Below are 16,624 nucleotides of genomic sequence, written 5' to 3'. Positions count from 1 at the left end.
AGTCAAATCATTTATTTCATTTAGGCCTTTACAAACACTTATGAAGTTCAAAAATATCTGGATAAAAAGTAGTCTTTAGTAGCCAAATACTTTTTTTCAATCGGACCAGTAGTTCTTGAGATGAGTGGGTCAAAGCCAACAAACAAGCTTTTCAGCTTTATTATATTCCCTACCATAGACTTTGCATGGTTGTACCCGCAGACTAATCATAGGCGTTCTTATAAATAGATATTTTTATTGCGAAAGTAACTGTTTGTCTCTCTGTGGTAATTTAACGCTAAGATTACAGATTCGATATTAATGAAATTTGGTACACAGATAACCTAAAGCCTGAGAATGGTCAGAAACTTTTTTATAAGGATACAAGAAGTGCCTTCGGAATGAGGGTGAAACCACTGATGGATGCTAGTCTGCTATATAGAAACAAGCTTCTGCCAACAACACGGTACACTTCGATTGCTCGCAAAGGCATTGACTAGTGATAGCAAGGTCACAGTTCAAATCCCAATCATTTGTAGTGACGCCTAAACTCGCTGCTTTTATTCAGCTTTAGTTTCAAAACACAAATGTTTTACTTACGTAAGACTTTGGTTGAGTAATTTTGCGTGATTTTCGTGCAAACGGACAGTCGAAATTGCTTGATAAAATATATTTTATTTATGCTAGAAACTTGCCGTAGTTTCCCCAGATTGATCATCTTGAGAGAACCACTTCGTGCAGACGGATAAAAGGGAGTATATAACAGTGTTTTGGATACCTAACACCTAGCTCTTAGCCAAAGTTTACCTCAGTCAGTTTAGCCATTATAACTTAAAATCATATCAAACGAAATCACTTTGGCATCTTTCTTATGAGTTAAGGATAAGGAAAAATAGGCATAAAAATCATAAGAGGTTTTCAACCTGTTTCTTAATCACGATTATGCGGTTTCGAATCATTCAATACCAACTGATTTTATGAAGTATATCATACGCAACTTCTAAAATTATATTATGTGATGCCACTGCTTAGCAATAAAGAAAAAAACTTAAGGAAATATATTTTGTTACTAGGTCTCATCATCATCTGTCGAGCATTTTCCCAACTATGTTGGGGTCGGCTTCCAGTCTAACCAGATGCAATTGAGTACCAGTGTTTTACAAGGAGCGACTACCTATCTGACTTCATGAACCCAGTTACCGGGGCAACCGAATACCCCTTTTTTTTAACGACGTCAAAAATCATCAAATTAATGACCCCTCCCGCTGTGGGTTAGCAGCGGTGAGGGAGTGTCAGACTCTTACTGACTAAAAACCGTCGTGTTCCGTCGTAGGCCTTTTATGTACCAGGGCCGCGGTATCTCTTTCGAAAAACCCGCAGCAACCGAATACCCCTTGGTAAGACTAGTTGTCAGACTGACTGGAGAACCCTAACTAAGTATTTGGTAGAAAATAAGACACATATCAAAAGCGAAATTTTAAATCTGACTCTCAGAAAACACTAGACCAATCTTAATGTAACTTTCACTATCGCAATCCTTCTATAAAATGGTATTAATTATATTTGATCACGCTATGACTAAAGGGGCGAGTTATAATGTAATATTATGTAGCTATGTGTGTTCGCTTCATGTAGTGTGGGCTTGATAGAGAAAGTTTTGATATGGAAAAAGGTTTTTTTAATGTTGTGTAGGTATCTTTACTTAAAACTAGTCTTTTCTTACATTATTAATATAGTAAGCAATAATGTATCTAATCTACTGGCAGCTTTGAAGTCTGAAAAAATACTAAGTTTTGATTCGGCGGAAAAACTGTGTTTGGAAAGACAAAACTAAAAAGAATAAAGTTTATTTAGGATTTTTTGTAGAAAAACGGTAAAGATTGAAAAACTGTGTTATTTTGTTGCTCATTTTAGAATGAACCAGACGGTCTTTATGGAAAGTTTTTAAAGACATTGCAACGCCCGATATCTATAGAATTATATGATTCGGTACACAGACGTAAAAATAAATCAGCTTTTCGTTAAATCTTGTCTAAAACAATAAAATTTAATTATTGCTTTTATAGCTTGGGAAAAAAGTGGATGAAAACGCTAAGAAGAAGAAGAAGAACTTGGGTAACAAAAGTAAATTCTGCAATAATTATTATCAGCTATCCATATTTAATTTCAACTGATAACAGTATAAATATAACACACAGACTGACTTTCCCATATTTCAAGCCATAAAATAATTACCACTCCAAAAAAAAACATAGACACCTCATAACTTACTTAGCAATTAAAATAGAACTTATAATTTATGGCTTATAACTTAAGTACGTACATATATGTAAGCAGTAATTACTTAATAACGCCTCGTTAAGATTCACTTATGTATACGGAAATAATGTAACGAGTCATATCTTTTAGATTTTTAGTTTTTAACTGGTTATTACGATATGAGGCTGTAAAAATGTGTAAAGGAAGTTCAGGAAGATTTATCGATAAAATTTTGATTTTCAGGTTAAAGTAGTGCCATATTGAGAAGGTTTGAGAATAAGATATTTTCTTTAAACACATACATATTTACTATATTGATGTCACTAGTAGCCAACTTGAGTGGCAAAGGTATTTGACGAGGGCTGCAAATAAGGTCTTCTTGACTCTAGCAAAAGAAACAACATTTGCACACCCATGGTGAAATCGCGGGAAGGATAAAAGTAGCCTATACGTTATGCACGGAGAAAATAAAACTATATGTTATGATGTTAAGTACACCAACTTTATTACTGCTAACTTAAGTCCAAAATATATTCAGTAATTTTTGCATAAAAGAATAAAAAACTCAGACACCCATACATGCTTGCATCGTTACGTACTTTCCTATCTATAACATGTGTCAGTAAAAGTGTTTAAAGAATCCACTAGTATATTATCCCATACCCACATTAAAAACCCTGAATATTAGATTCGTTACACACTAAACTAGTTTACAGTCAGCTATGTTAATCCTATCGGTCACACTTATTGTATTTCCTATCTGAGTGAGGAGAAAACCTTACACTTCCGCATTAACAATATTTGTTTTAGTTATTAAGGTTTTTTTTCACATGGGATTTAGAAGAGTGCGTGTATTTTTTATAAATTGACTAGGTATATGAGTAATGGTAAGATATTTTTGGGAGGTTGTTCGTCTATTTTTTTCATGCAAGAACACTATGTAGAAAGAGTCAAAAATTCCTGATTTTCAGCTTTTATTGAACTAAGTACTTTGTGAATTTTAGTTAAATATTCCTTGAGAAAGAGTCACGTCCAACAGTGGATCGACATAGACTGATGATAATGAAAATCGTATTGTAACAAAGTACCTACCTGGTAGTAATTCAAAAGTTATGGAGTTTATTGGGACGCATCTCGGGTCGTAGGTACTTATCTTTTAATAAGGATAGGTACCATGTATTGTATACCTTTAATTATGTTCCTATTTGACACAAAATAATGTCCTACTGTCATTAAGAAAAATCTCAAAGACCTTATCCGACATAAGAATCAGACACTTTAACAACCACAGATTAAGACAACTTTTATTCCTCTTGTAAAACATTCATTCATACAATTATTTAGATTGTAAGGAATCTAGGTTTCGAGGCAACTAAGTTTATAATCGTCTTTTGTTTTATATTAAATTACACTAGCAGAGCAACTGCTTATGTCATAACTAAGCTAGACGAATTAAGTAATATTGCGGCTTGGTACCTACACTGAAATTTAGTTTCTTGAATATTTCTGCAATGTGTTGTAAATGGCTGGTTGCTTGGTAGGTATCTATTCTAATTGGCATTTGTTTTTTTATGTTCAGTGGTGTAGTAAGAAATGGTGGGTTCTCTTTCGAAGTATTGCAGAAAGCCATTTTGTACCTGCCTAGGTATATGATCACATTTGTCAAGTTTATTGAAGAAAGACATTTGGTCACTATGTTTAAAAATATATAGGTATATATTTCTTCCATGTTACTGTTTATTAATATCAATCGTCTTCCTTGATGTATTAGTTATATATACCTACCTATGAGATCTAAACACAAGACCAAATGGTCTAATTGTCTTGGATATCCTCCAGAAAGCTTCAAGAAACAGAAGTAGGTACCTAGGTATATTCCAAAAGTAAATCCATTGCAGACAAGAAAATGAAAATATCACTAAGTAGTATAGTCTATTCAAACAATAATTCTTGATCCACCGTTTCCAAAACCGGCCGCTAGGCTCCTCTTTCCATACAACACCTAAACGACCCAAAACTCGTATTGACATTCGCAAACGACAATTTCTTAACTTTTACTCGTGTGAAAGTTAAAATTCTGGCTTCAATTAAAACTTGGCCCAGTTACCGTACATTATCCTTGAGAAAACGCTTATTTCGACTCACAGAATTAACTTCACTTTCCGACTTTTATATCTTGAAATGAATGTTACAATCACTACACAAGGGTCACCAACCTTCTCTGTAACCATCTTAAGAACTGTTTTTTGTAATGTTATTTCATCCATTGACCTTCAAGTATTTACTTAAAACACTCGGAGAAAATGGCTTTACAATGAGCCGCACACACACATAGAAATAGTTAAGTTCCGTCTAAGTTAACTGTACCGAGTTCATCGCACAGCGCAACAGCCAACTTAAACAAAACAAAAAAACTTGAACAACTTAATAAAATTAAACGTTTTTGCAACTAACCTTTTTCAATCCACAAAAGCAATCCCGGAATCGAACAGAAATTGTTACCAAAAAACACTTGGAATTAACTTACAAATCTTTACAACACTGTCCTTGGGATTATTTTCACAAAACTTACCGAAAAAGTTCGATATTAAAACAGATATATTTTTAAAATGTTTTTATTTTTTAACCAAACACAGTTAGCGACACAAATTATTAAATTATTTATTTGTCGGGACTGTCGGGCACAAGTCCGTCTCTCGCGGCGGCTCGCGACACACTGAGCAGGAGAAGTGAGAAGACACGTCACTAGCTGCGTCTGCGCACCTCACCTTTACTTATTTTTAGATGAACCGAATGATCTTGATACTTGACGAACGATTTAATATTTAACTGAGATTTTTTTCTCTCTTGTAATTATTAAAATAAAATTGGTGTGTTTTAAAACTTTATTATATTTGAATTATAGTGCATAAATCAAAAACATATTAGTATAATATTTGCACAAAATAAAACAACGTCATTAAAACTAAATTATATATCATTACTAAAACTTGTTAAACGTTTGAAATTACCGCTGCAAAACAATTAGAATGATTAATTGCAAATAGGAAGTATGTAATGTAACCGGCTAGTTGAAAATATCAACGTAATTAAGGAAATTCATACCAGTTTCATTATTTTGTATGTTTCTCCTTGAACTGGCGTATTGGGGCTTCTTTGACTGATAATTTGTTTAATACTTAAAACAATAATGACATTAGGAAAACTTACAAGTCTGGTTGAAGATTTAAGTGGAGTGATTTTGCTGGTATTACAATCATAAGTATGTGATATATGTCGTTGACATGTAATTATAAGATAAGCAGTGAGACGGAGAAAATATAGCTTTTTCTCGCAGTAGGGTTAAGTAGATTTACTTCAGAGCTCAGTACAAATATCTTACATCCATACAAATCCTATTTATAGTTAATATTAGTTTAGTTATGCCTCAAGAGTTGTCAAAACCATGAGTAAACGTGGATGAATTATAATAATTATATTAATGTTTTTCTATAGAATAATGAGGCAAAATCTCCAAAATTTTTTTACAAATAATTTGTCGAGCATTAAATCAATTGCAAAATATACAGAGTTACATAATAATTTATTAGAGTGTATGAAACCTACATTCTAAACATTAAGCTATGACTTGTGATGTGTTAATTTCATTTCACGCTTTAACGCTTAACCGATTGCATGAGGAACGAGTTTTGTCGAATTGGTTAAAAAAGAAATGATACTCGTAGGTCATTGGAATAACTAGTACCTAGTAATTCGAAAGACAGTTGAGTCTAGTAGCAAGTTTTCTAGCAATTTTTTAGTATGGTTGTGAGTGTATGTACGTATGTTTGTCATTTGCAGATTTAGTATGATAACGTAAGATCAGCATCACCGTCCAAGCACGGTGCACGGTGCTGTCTTAATAAACTATGTCACTAAAGCTTATTTCAAGCTTGATTTCAAAATTAGCAAATTATTTTGTATTATTTAGTAATTAATAACATAATGGATAAAACGTAAATATCTACAATTTTGTTTTGTCGAAAACCTTCACAAAAATTATACTTGATAAATTAGCTTTCAAATTATCTTTTAAATATGTTAGAGCAACAATCTCAAAACCAAAATCACATCAAAATCAAAACCAATATAGTACGTTTATAATATTAGTAAGTTTGACAATAGGTACTATGCACCCATAATTTAACATTACAACAACCATTTATTCTCTCAAAACAAAACTCCCACAGCATCTTAAAGTATCAAGATCACTCAGCCCGCACACACATCTCTTGTCCTCGTTATTCGGACGGCACCTCTCCACGCTCCACCTAGCTATTCCACATTCATGCGTGCCAAGCGTTTGCCAAACGTTACACACCCAAATATATGTGTTGTATATGTATGTATAGGGAAATGGGGGATAAGCAGAAGTATAAGACGGGTAAGAATTTGGGGGGCTGTTGAAAAGTTCAAACTTGGTGGTATGAACATTTTGGTGTTTTTAAATTAAGCATAGGTTTGGAAAAATATGTATTTTATAAGTAACTTTTATTTACAAGTACATGGTTTAAAAAAATATAGGACTTTATGTACCCAGAAGTTTTTTGAGTAGGTACTTTAAGTGAGGTACATTAACGTTCTAAACCAATTTTTTAAGTTGACCAAGTAATAGGCCCGTAGTTACAAAAATTAAACGGAAGATACAAAAACACTATGCCCCAACTCTTCTATAGGTAAATGCTATTAGCATACCTACTGTCTCTAATTTTATACATATATACCTATATAAAATATCATCAATGGCGTTTATATAAAATTGTTTCTTTTATTCGAATTTTATTCAGATTAGAGTAAAGAATTTCAAAATGCATCGCGATTTTATCACAAATTGGCTGTGAAATATTATGAATAACGTTTTAGGTCATCTAGGAAATCAACGCTTGCCTAAAATTCTTACTAATAATGTAAATGCGAAAGTGACTGTGTTTGTCATGTTTCACGTCAAAGCTACTGAACCAATTTAAATGGATACACTTACCCCCGCACTCAGAGACGTTTAATAATTACTTAAGTCACTCCTTAGTGACAGATTCTCATGGAAATTCTGCACTAAGGAACGGCTTAAGTAAGTAACCATTCAATGTCTCTGAGTGTGTCCGAGAGAGTAAAGTCTAAGAAAGGACATAGGCCACTTTTTATCCAGGTGCGTGAAGTAGTTCCCGCAGGACGCGAGTGGAACCCCAGGGATCAGCAAGTATTTATAAAAACTACGATTTCAAAGCATTTACAATAGACATTCCGAAAATAACTAAGGCCTCTAAAACTCGTATCGTAGACGTGAATATTTTACCACTAAACATCAATTTGGACACAAAACTATTTTTATTGCGTCAATTAAAATAACTTAATTTCGTTCTAGTAGAACTATAGTTTTTATGCCACTAGCTTTTGAGACTTTGCTTTTTTGTTAAGTTAATATTGCAAGGGAAATATTTTGAATATTGACAATTACTAGCTGATTTCCCTCGGTTTCGGCCGGATAAATTTCCTCTCGCATAAAATATAGCCCCGAGTAACGTTACTTGGGAAGTATTTGACCAATTTTATGAAACAATTTTTAAATCTATTCAGCAGTTTCGGTATACCTTATTTACAAACAAAAAAAAACCTCTTCATTATGTTAGTACAGATAGTATAGAAGTATAGATTATGTAGTAGAACTTGTTTCATCTCAAGTGTATAGTTTCAGACGCAAAAAGTAAAATCAAAACTTAAGCGAGATTTTTTTGTGAATTCAATAGCTTAATCCAAATGAAAGCTTTACGATATCTTCGCCATAAGGCTACTCCTCATAAAATTCTTCACCATTATGTATGCAGATTAAGTTCATTTTGAGAGAACCAGTATGTAGTTCTTTACGCTAATTGATTAGTAATTAACAATTTGTTACCAATCAAGGATCTAAAGGTAGCGACAGTTAACTGCAGTGAAAGTTGACCGTGATCATCAACGCAGGATTAACTGGTAGGATTAACTTGTTAATTGGGTTTATGGCATTTACTTGACTGCGGCGGTTTTAAAGGCTTTCAAAAATGTATTTAAATGGTGCTTTCAAAACATGTATATGAAGTTTACGCCATGATTTTTTTTGTTTTGCACCCATGCGGTACAGCGCTGGGTAAATTTTTAGGTCAGATTGGCACTCCATGTTATCCTATTACTGTGTTTCAGCAGGTTAGGCTGGAAGCTGACAACAAAGTAGTTGGGAAGAGGCTAGGAATATGATATTAACAATGAAATCGATTATCAAAATAAGCTCTTTCAAGTTAGTTTTATGTCACTCTTGTTAAAAAATCAAATTCATAATTACAAAAAAAAAACTGATCGGTATTTGTCAGTTTGTTGACTGCACTTACTTCTGGCAAAAACTACGAAACAGATATTGATGAAACTTGACACATACTTAAACCACGTTCTAGAAAAACACATTAGGAAAGTCATCTTAAAAAATATGCACATTTCATAAGGGGCCCAATAATTTAGAAACAGTAGTAAATTAATTAATGCAAAATATTGCATAGCGTGAGAACAAAAATGCAATATTTTATGCATATATTTGTAATATACATAGCAATAGACATCAGGTCAATTTCAAAATATTATGTCATCAATACAGTTGTAAAATTATGAAAACTATGTATTAGGTAATTAATTAAAATTAATTTATAGCTTCAGCTGTTATTTTGGGTAGTCAGAAGTAAGTTTGACGCCAGTCTCACCAAGGGGTATGGGGTTGCCCGGGTAACTGGGTTGAGGGGGTCAGATAGGCAGTCGCTTCTTGTAAAGCACTGGTACTCAGCTGAATCCGGTTAGACTGGAAGCCGACCCCAACATAGTTGGGAAAAAGGCTCGGAGGACGATGATCAGCTGTTATTCTGTAAGATTAATTATTTATATTAATTTTAAATAGAGGAACGACTTATGGTGGCCGGAGATCAGCCACGCAGCGACACCCACTACGTCTGTTGCGGCCAAGGAGAAAGGTAATCGCTTCTCTTTCTTTCTTTCCCTATTCGACGCCTCACACATTCGACCGTCACATTTTCACTATCCATCTTATTCAGTTTTGCTTTTTCCCTTCATTTTTAGTACGATTACCACTAACCTAACATTTTTCGACAACCACGCAGACAGATATCTCAAAGATTTTCACAAAAAAAATGCTCTGGGAATCGAATCTAAAACCTGAAACTTATCGGTTGAGCTTGCGACTATGTATTTACTAGGCTACGAGTCAACAAGGTCAAACAACTTCGAATTAATTAGATCGAGCTGTAAAACAATTAGTTCATTCCGATGCAAGCCGCGGGCAGTTGATAAACTGTTGTATCAAGATTTACTATGTCCCGCAGTTTCACTCGCTTATTTATGAAACTAGTAAATATTACAATAATATATCATACAGCTGCATGGTTATATAATTTTGGCAGCTGTGATATCCACTGTTTATCTTAGATACTCAAGCATTGCTTAAATAAATTTGTTTTTAGTCTTAATTAAATTAAATAAAATTCTTTTTACATATTTACCACTCAAATGACAGCAAAATATCCAAAAAAGCGCACAAAGTTTTGATATATGTATTGAATACAAGGAAGAAAATCATTTTTTATGTATCGCATATGAGTAGATATTTAATTTGGAGAAAAGCTGTTATAATAAATAGGAGAAAAATAAAATGTCTGTATTTATTGGAAATATTGAACAGATTGCATTTTTTTCCTTAATTGAATACCATCTTTAAGTGCTATAAAATATAATGTGTGTAAAACTCGGGCAAAGCCGCGGGCACAAACCAGTAGCCTATAAATTAAAAGAAAATTATACTGAATGCATGAATACCGTTTATTTATATATTGGAAGATGATTAATGGGGAATGTGAGACCATTTTAGATGAGTTTTATTAGAAAAATATGCAAAAACTGTGTGCCTACGTAGGTATTTTATCTATGTAGTAAAATCTATGAAAGGTGTCGACTTTAATATAAAGTACCTAAATGCTATTCTGATTCATGGGTATAGGTGTAATGTAAGTGAAATTGTGCTAGTAAAGTATTTTGACAGGTGACCGATTCTGAGAGCTCTAGGTCCCTGCAAAAAATAATAGTGGTGCCCAAAAGTCTGACACAGAAGAAATCCATAAGTAAGGTAAGTTCCAGATTAATAGGTACTTTACAATTTGTCACATTCGCCTACTCCTCTGAAAAGAACAAGCATAATTATATTATAATACAAATGTTACAAATTAACACCATTTAAGTGCAAGAAATATTCACGTAACCACCTGTCACATTCCTATTGTGCACACACCAATAGTCATATTATACAGCTAAAGACTTCTTTTATTTGTTTTAATGCGGAAATATAAAAAAAAATTGTACCAATTTGAAAAATTCTTTCACATTTGGAAAGCTACTCTCTTCCCGAGAAACATAGGCTATAATTTATCCCCGTAGTCCCAGTAGTTCCCTTCGGAGACTCGTGAAACCGCTGGCAGGAGTAAGTTTGTCATAAAGTCTTAAGTAAAACAACGAGTATTGAGTGTTTTGTATGTCAAGTAATTGATTGATATCACCTTAATTATTTGTTATGCATAGATTGGGAAAGACCTTTTAAATCTATATTTGTGAAAGGAGGATTATCTAATTCGTAATTTATTTAAATTGCAGCTTTTGAGTGTGCAACTGACCTTTTGTAAGAGTATGGAGACCTGATTAAATAAAATATATGCTTTTTTGGTTGCTACGTCAACAGAGTATGATTGAACCTAACTGTTGTATTTAAATTCGAAAGTAAGACTTTTCGTTACTCGTTCACGTTAAAACGGCTAAGCCGATTGCGATAACATTTAGTGAAGAGTGAGATTGTCATAGGCTATATTGTGTCCGATTGCGGGATTCTGATTGCTCCGTCCGATCAGCCCTATACCTACGCTCGGGATGCGAAACCAAGCCAGTCTGAAAATGACAAAAAAATATTTGTGATTAAAATTCTCATGCCTTTATATGTATAGTAGAAACTGCCTCTTTCCTTACTATAAATACATACTTTAATTTACATAGTAAGTTACTATTAAATAATCTATGCTTTAGCAAACGATCTATCTTAAAGTGAAAATCCAACTTCAAAAAATCTACTTTTAATTATTCACATTTCATTTTCTGTCACCCGCGTGGGCCGATTTTTGTGAACCGAAGAAAGTTTGTATGTATGTCACAACCTGTGCCCAACCGGTCCGGTTTTAAGTCGGCTCGGTTACGGCCAAATTATAGGTTACCGACACACATCCGATTGTGCTAAACGATTCCGATCGCTTATCTTGAACTTTTATTTGGCCATAATTTTGATGGGACTTTAAATGGTATGTGATGGTTTTTTGACCACCCATTTGGTGATTTTTTTGACGGCGAAAAGTGGTATGCGGCTTGAATAGGGCTTGGATTAGACCACGTAGACACATCACACAGGTCGGAAAAACTTAGATTTTTCTTCATACTTAATAAAGAATGCACACCTGTCAGAATCAACCTGATATGTGATTCTGTGACTCTCAATTCGCCGCGCAAATTCAAATATACAAGGTTTCTTGCGATTTCACATATCTTAAAGAATAATTCTAAAATTCGATTCCTTCGCCGTGGTCGATTTTGATAAGTGTGCCTTTAAGATAAGACCCACTTCATTATTTCGTTGTTTTTCATCCCAAGTGAGCATTACGCTAAACAATTTGTTTATCTCGAGTAACAATGTCTTTGTCACCTTTGTCGCCGCTTACAGTATTTACAAAACAAATTGATTTTATTAAATAAGCAACATTCTTAGCATGTTTTTTATACGAACATATTTTTAACGTGCACACATGTTTTGATTATTTCCTCTGCAGGTAAAAAAACATGTTTATATAAATAAAATAAAAATGCACATATTTTTGTTGTAAGTAAATAAAAACTGAAAACTTCAATAATATACCTCTCTAAAATATTCTCCTAACAGAGAAGAGAACCAATAACACAATACCGATTTGACTGACTTTGTTGACATACCTTCAACATATACCTATATTATAAAGACAAAAGTAACTCTGTCTGTCTTTTACGCTTTCACGTGTAAACCCCTGAACTGATTTTAATAAAATTTGGTACAGAGATAGAGTTGACCTTGAGAAATGACATAGGATAGTTTTTATCCCGGACTTTTGAAGAGTTCTCTTGGAAACGCGATATAACCGAACTTGACGCGGGCGGAAGCTACTCTTTCTATGAAAACATAGTACATGGTATATAGTCTATGGTCTAACGTTATCATATACCGCTGTTCTGACCGTAAAGTCGACACGTCCGCAGTAAATTATACGCCAGTCGACATACCGACGTTATTATAGAGCTGTGCACATGTTTATATCGATAATCAGAGGTACACCTCTAATGTACAGTATTAAAGGCTGAATTATGTCGATAGTTAGAGCTGTGGACGTGGATTATGTTACAAATTATGTGTTCCGTTCTAAATTGAAACTATGTTGTTGAGAAGACATATTTAGGTATGTATATGGGGCGATTTTGATAGTGCAGTAAAACCTAGTAGACGTTAATGTGAGTACATAAGGGGAGTACAAAAGAGAAGTACAAACGGAAATACATAAGGGGAGAACATTAGGAAGTACATAAGGTGAGTACATAAGGGGAGTATACAAGGGGAGAACTTAAGGAAGTATATAAGGGATATACATATGGGGAGTACATACGGAAGTATATAAAGGGTGTACATAAGGGATGTAAATATGGGGAGTATATAAGGAAGTATATAAAGGGTGTACATAAGGGGAGTTCATGAAGAAAAACATAAGGGGAGAACATAAGGAAATATATGAAGAGTACATAAGGGGAGTACATAAACTTAAAACTACTTAACTACACTATACCTGCACCTCACACACGATACATCATTTCATAAGTATCTATTGCTGAATGTCACCCACACAAATTGCAATGACAAGGAGGAAGAAAAAACAGAATTTACGATCATCATAAACGTCAGTTTTCTTAAAACAACTTTTCTTTATTGTTTTATTTATTTAGAAAGAAAACTATTGGCCTACCAATTGTCATTTGATGAACAAAAACGAAAGTAAACAGTTATTGTTTTACAGGGTATTTAAAAAAAACTACCGCCTTGGCAATCATTTGACTAACAATAGCGAAACCTTTGGGTTAGCAACGTGGGGGAGTGTTAGACTCTTACTGACTAAAACCCATCATGTTCCTTCGTAGGCCTTTTATGTACCAGAGCTGCTTTAACTCTTTCGAACAATCCCGCAGCCCCGACAATAGCGATACCTGCCCACGAACATCCCAATTCACCCCCATTTAATCATAACTAATATTATAAATGTGAAAGCAACTCTGTCTGTCTGTCTGTCTTTTCTACACGCCTAAACTACAGAACCGATTTGTATGAAATTTGGTACAGACATAGTTTGGAACTTGAGGAAGGACATAGGATAGTTTTTATTGCAAAGGACTATAAAAATAAAAAAAATAATTTATTCCGGACATATAGCGCCATATAGCGATCGCCGAAAATCGATCTCAGTGGCATGCACTTGGAGAGGCCTATGTCCAGCAGTGGACTGCGATAGGCTGATGATTGATGATGATAGCGCCATCTATTGGTCAAACCAAAAATCTGCCGGAAGCCACTATTCCATGCGAACGACGTCGCGGGCAAAAGCTAGCAACAAAATAATTTCAATACGAATGCTGCGACACTCCCACTTGACCGGTAACGGTTTACTATCGGTAGCTCACCGACTTACAGCTGGTACTTACCGTTGTCGCAAAAAATAGCACTTCACTTGGCTTGACATATCAGGTATAAGTTTACACAATGGTAAGAAAGGTATTTTTATTGTAAGGGCTTTTTATATAGGGATATTGCTGATGGCTGTTTTACATAAGTAAATTGCGGTAAGTTTGCCTGTAAGTCGTCTGTATTTCGGAAAGCACAATAAACTGTAGGTCCCGGCTGTCATTTGAACATCTTTGGCAGTCGGATAGTCAGAAGTCAGTAAGTCTGACTTCAGTTTTGTCTTATTATTCATTGATATAGAAAAAAAACTAATGTAAATAATTATACGTATGATAAAATTCTGTACCTACATAACATTGAATTAGAATTTTACTGAAACCTGAAGTTTAGTAGAGGAATGAAAGTTATTAATAGATCCCTAGTTGATTTTAATAGAATGAATTTACATACAAGATCATTATCGTGAAGCCTTCAAAGTAAAAACTAGCGGACATTAGTTAAGAAGAAATTAATATTATGAACAGGTTCATTTAGCAGGTACACGAGTGCGTCTCAAGTATGATTGTGGCCATGAAAACAGCGGGAGTCGTATTAAAGTATGTAAGTTGGTACAGTTCTCATAAAATTCGATCGAGGTCCGCAAGTAAATTCTAGTATTTTATCTAAGTTTGTATTTATTTTATTTCTGAGCAGCGACTCACTTATTGTACCATTATAACAAAAAGTTTGACGAGAACTATATTCTGATACTTTTTTTAAATGTTTTCCTTTAACACATTCTGAGCTGGGCATTCGGTGCAAACTTATGACACACAGCACAAGCCGTTTTTTTCTTCAGTTATTTTATACAAATACTTTTTAAATTTGACTTTACTAATGTTGCAGTGTTTTTAATTTTTGTGTCGTCAAAAATTTACCTAGGTACTTTATTTTTTACATTGTAAATATACGTACTTGTGTTGTGCTGCATAAAAGTTTCATCTATCTTTCATAATAGATAGACCGTCAGTTGCACAAAGCTCCATTAAAGTTCTTCATTAAATCTATTGCTCACACTTTTATCTTGTTGACGTAGGAGTCAGCAATAGATTTAAAGAAGCTTTATCTTTAATGGAGCTTTGTGCAACTGACGGAGAACCTACGAGAATTTCCTCTAACTTTATGGCCCCACATTAAGACAAATGAATCTCTCTAACTACTTATTCATTATCTGTATCTAACAGACTCCACGAGACAGGTGGACGTTGCCATCAATTCTTACAACTCAATTACACATGATGTATCAATCTTACATTTCACTTGTGTTAAGAAAGTTAAATATAGGGTGTGATCGCTTGAGGCGGGCTAATCTGTTATAGTTTTTATTGGCATACCTTTTTAATTTTTGTTTTATATAGCTAGTGTGTTTATTATGGCATTAGACGCCAGTGAGCATTAGATTGTGTTCTAGCTCTATAGTAAGATTTTTAACCGACTTCCCAAAAAGGAGGAGGTTATCAATTCGGCCGGTATGTTTTTTTTTTTTCTATGTATGTACATCGATTACTCCGAGGTTTATGGACCGATTTACGTGATTCTTTTTTTGTTCGACTCGGAATAGCTGCCAGTTGGTCCCATAGTCATCAGGTCAGGATCTGATGATGGAAACCCTGAGAAATCGAGGGCAACCTTCGAAAGTTGTAGGCATACATAGGGTAAAAACTTGATACTCAGGTGTACGTCTAAAAGCACTATTCAACAGTGAAGATTTGGAGCTGATCTGATGATGGAAACCAGAGAGGGTCGAGGGAACTCGACAACTGAATATGTAAACTACCTCGTGTTTGGGCTTAAATTATTTGTATTGACAAGACCTTTGCAACAGTGAAGGTTTGAAGCTGACCTGATGATGGAGACCAGAGAAAGTCGAGGGAACTCGACAACTCAATATGTAAAATACCTCGTATTTGGACTTATATTCTTTGTATTGATGAGAACTTCCCACTTGTATGGATAGTGACAACTATGCGTATCACTGAAAAGCTTTAAATAAAAAACTTTTTTACAAAAAAATTAAACCGACTTCCCAAAACACTAAAAAGCAAAAAAAAAAACTATTTTTAGGTGCATCGGCCTAGAAGTCGGTGGCAAAATTAACTTAGTAACATCCATTAGACACCGAATTCTAGGCCGATGCACCTAAAAATAGTTTTTTTTTTTGCTTTTTAGTGTTTTGGGAAGTCGGTTTAATTTTTTTGTAAAAAAGTTTTTTTACAGTATCAAAAAGTATAGTTTGAGTAGCCTTACATTTTACAAAGTGTACCGTAGTTGTCACAGCCTAATTCCACTGTTGGACAAAGGCCTCCCCCAAGTTGGGTAAAATAAAAGGTACCGGTACAGCTATAATTGTAGTTATATTTTTCGTAGTAAATAACTGTATTGACTATCACTAGGGATTGAGGTAGCGTAGGTATGTGTAAAAGAGTACCTATATGAAGAGATTGATATATTGAAGATTGTTTGTGCGAAGCGGTGAAAAATTAAATAAAACACACA

At 34.1% G+C, this 16,624-nt stretch overlaps 1 protein-coding gene across 1 annotated transcript in view; it reads right to left on the bottom strand.

Moving 5' to 3' along the window:
• LOC110373631 (uncharacterized) overlaps positions 1-4,979 on the bottom strand; it is a 107,187-nt gene extending 102,208 nt beyond the window's left edge. Inside the window, exon 1 of the mRNA XM_064040427.1 lies at positions 4,693-4,979. The gene's annotated coding sequence lies outside the window, so the exon portion shown is untranslated. The remainder of the gene's footprint in view (positions 1-4,692) is intronic.
• Between the last annotated feature and the right edge of the window lie 11,645 nt (positions 4,980-16,624).

This window comes from Helicoverpa armigera, chromosome 22 (genome assembly GCF_030705265.1).
Source record: "Helicoverpa armigera isolate CAAS_96S chromosome 22, ASM3070526v1, whole genome shotgun sequence".
NCBI classification, from domain to species: domain Eukaryota; kingdom Metazoa; phylum Arthropoda; class Insecta; order Lepidoptera; family Noctuidae; genus Helicoverpa; species Helicoverpa armigera.
The sequence above is the reverse complement of the archived record's forward strand: the minus strand, read 5'-3'. Positions and strand labels throughout refer to the sequence as shown.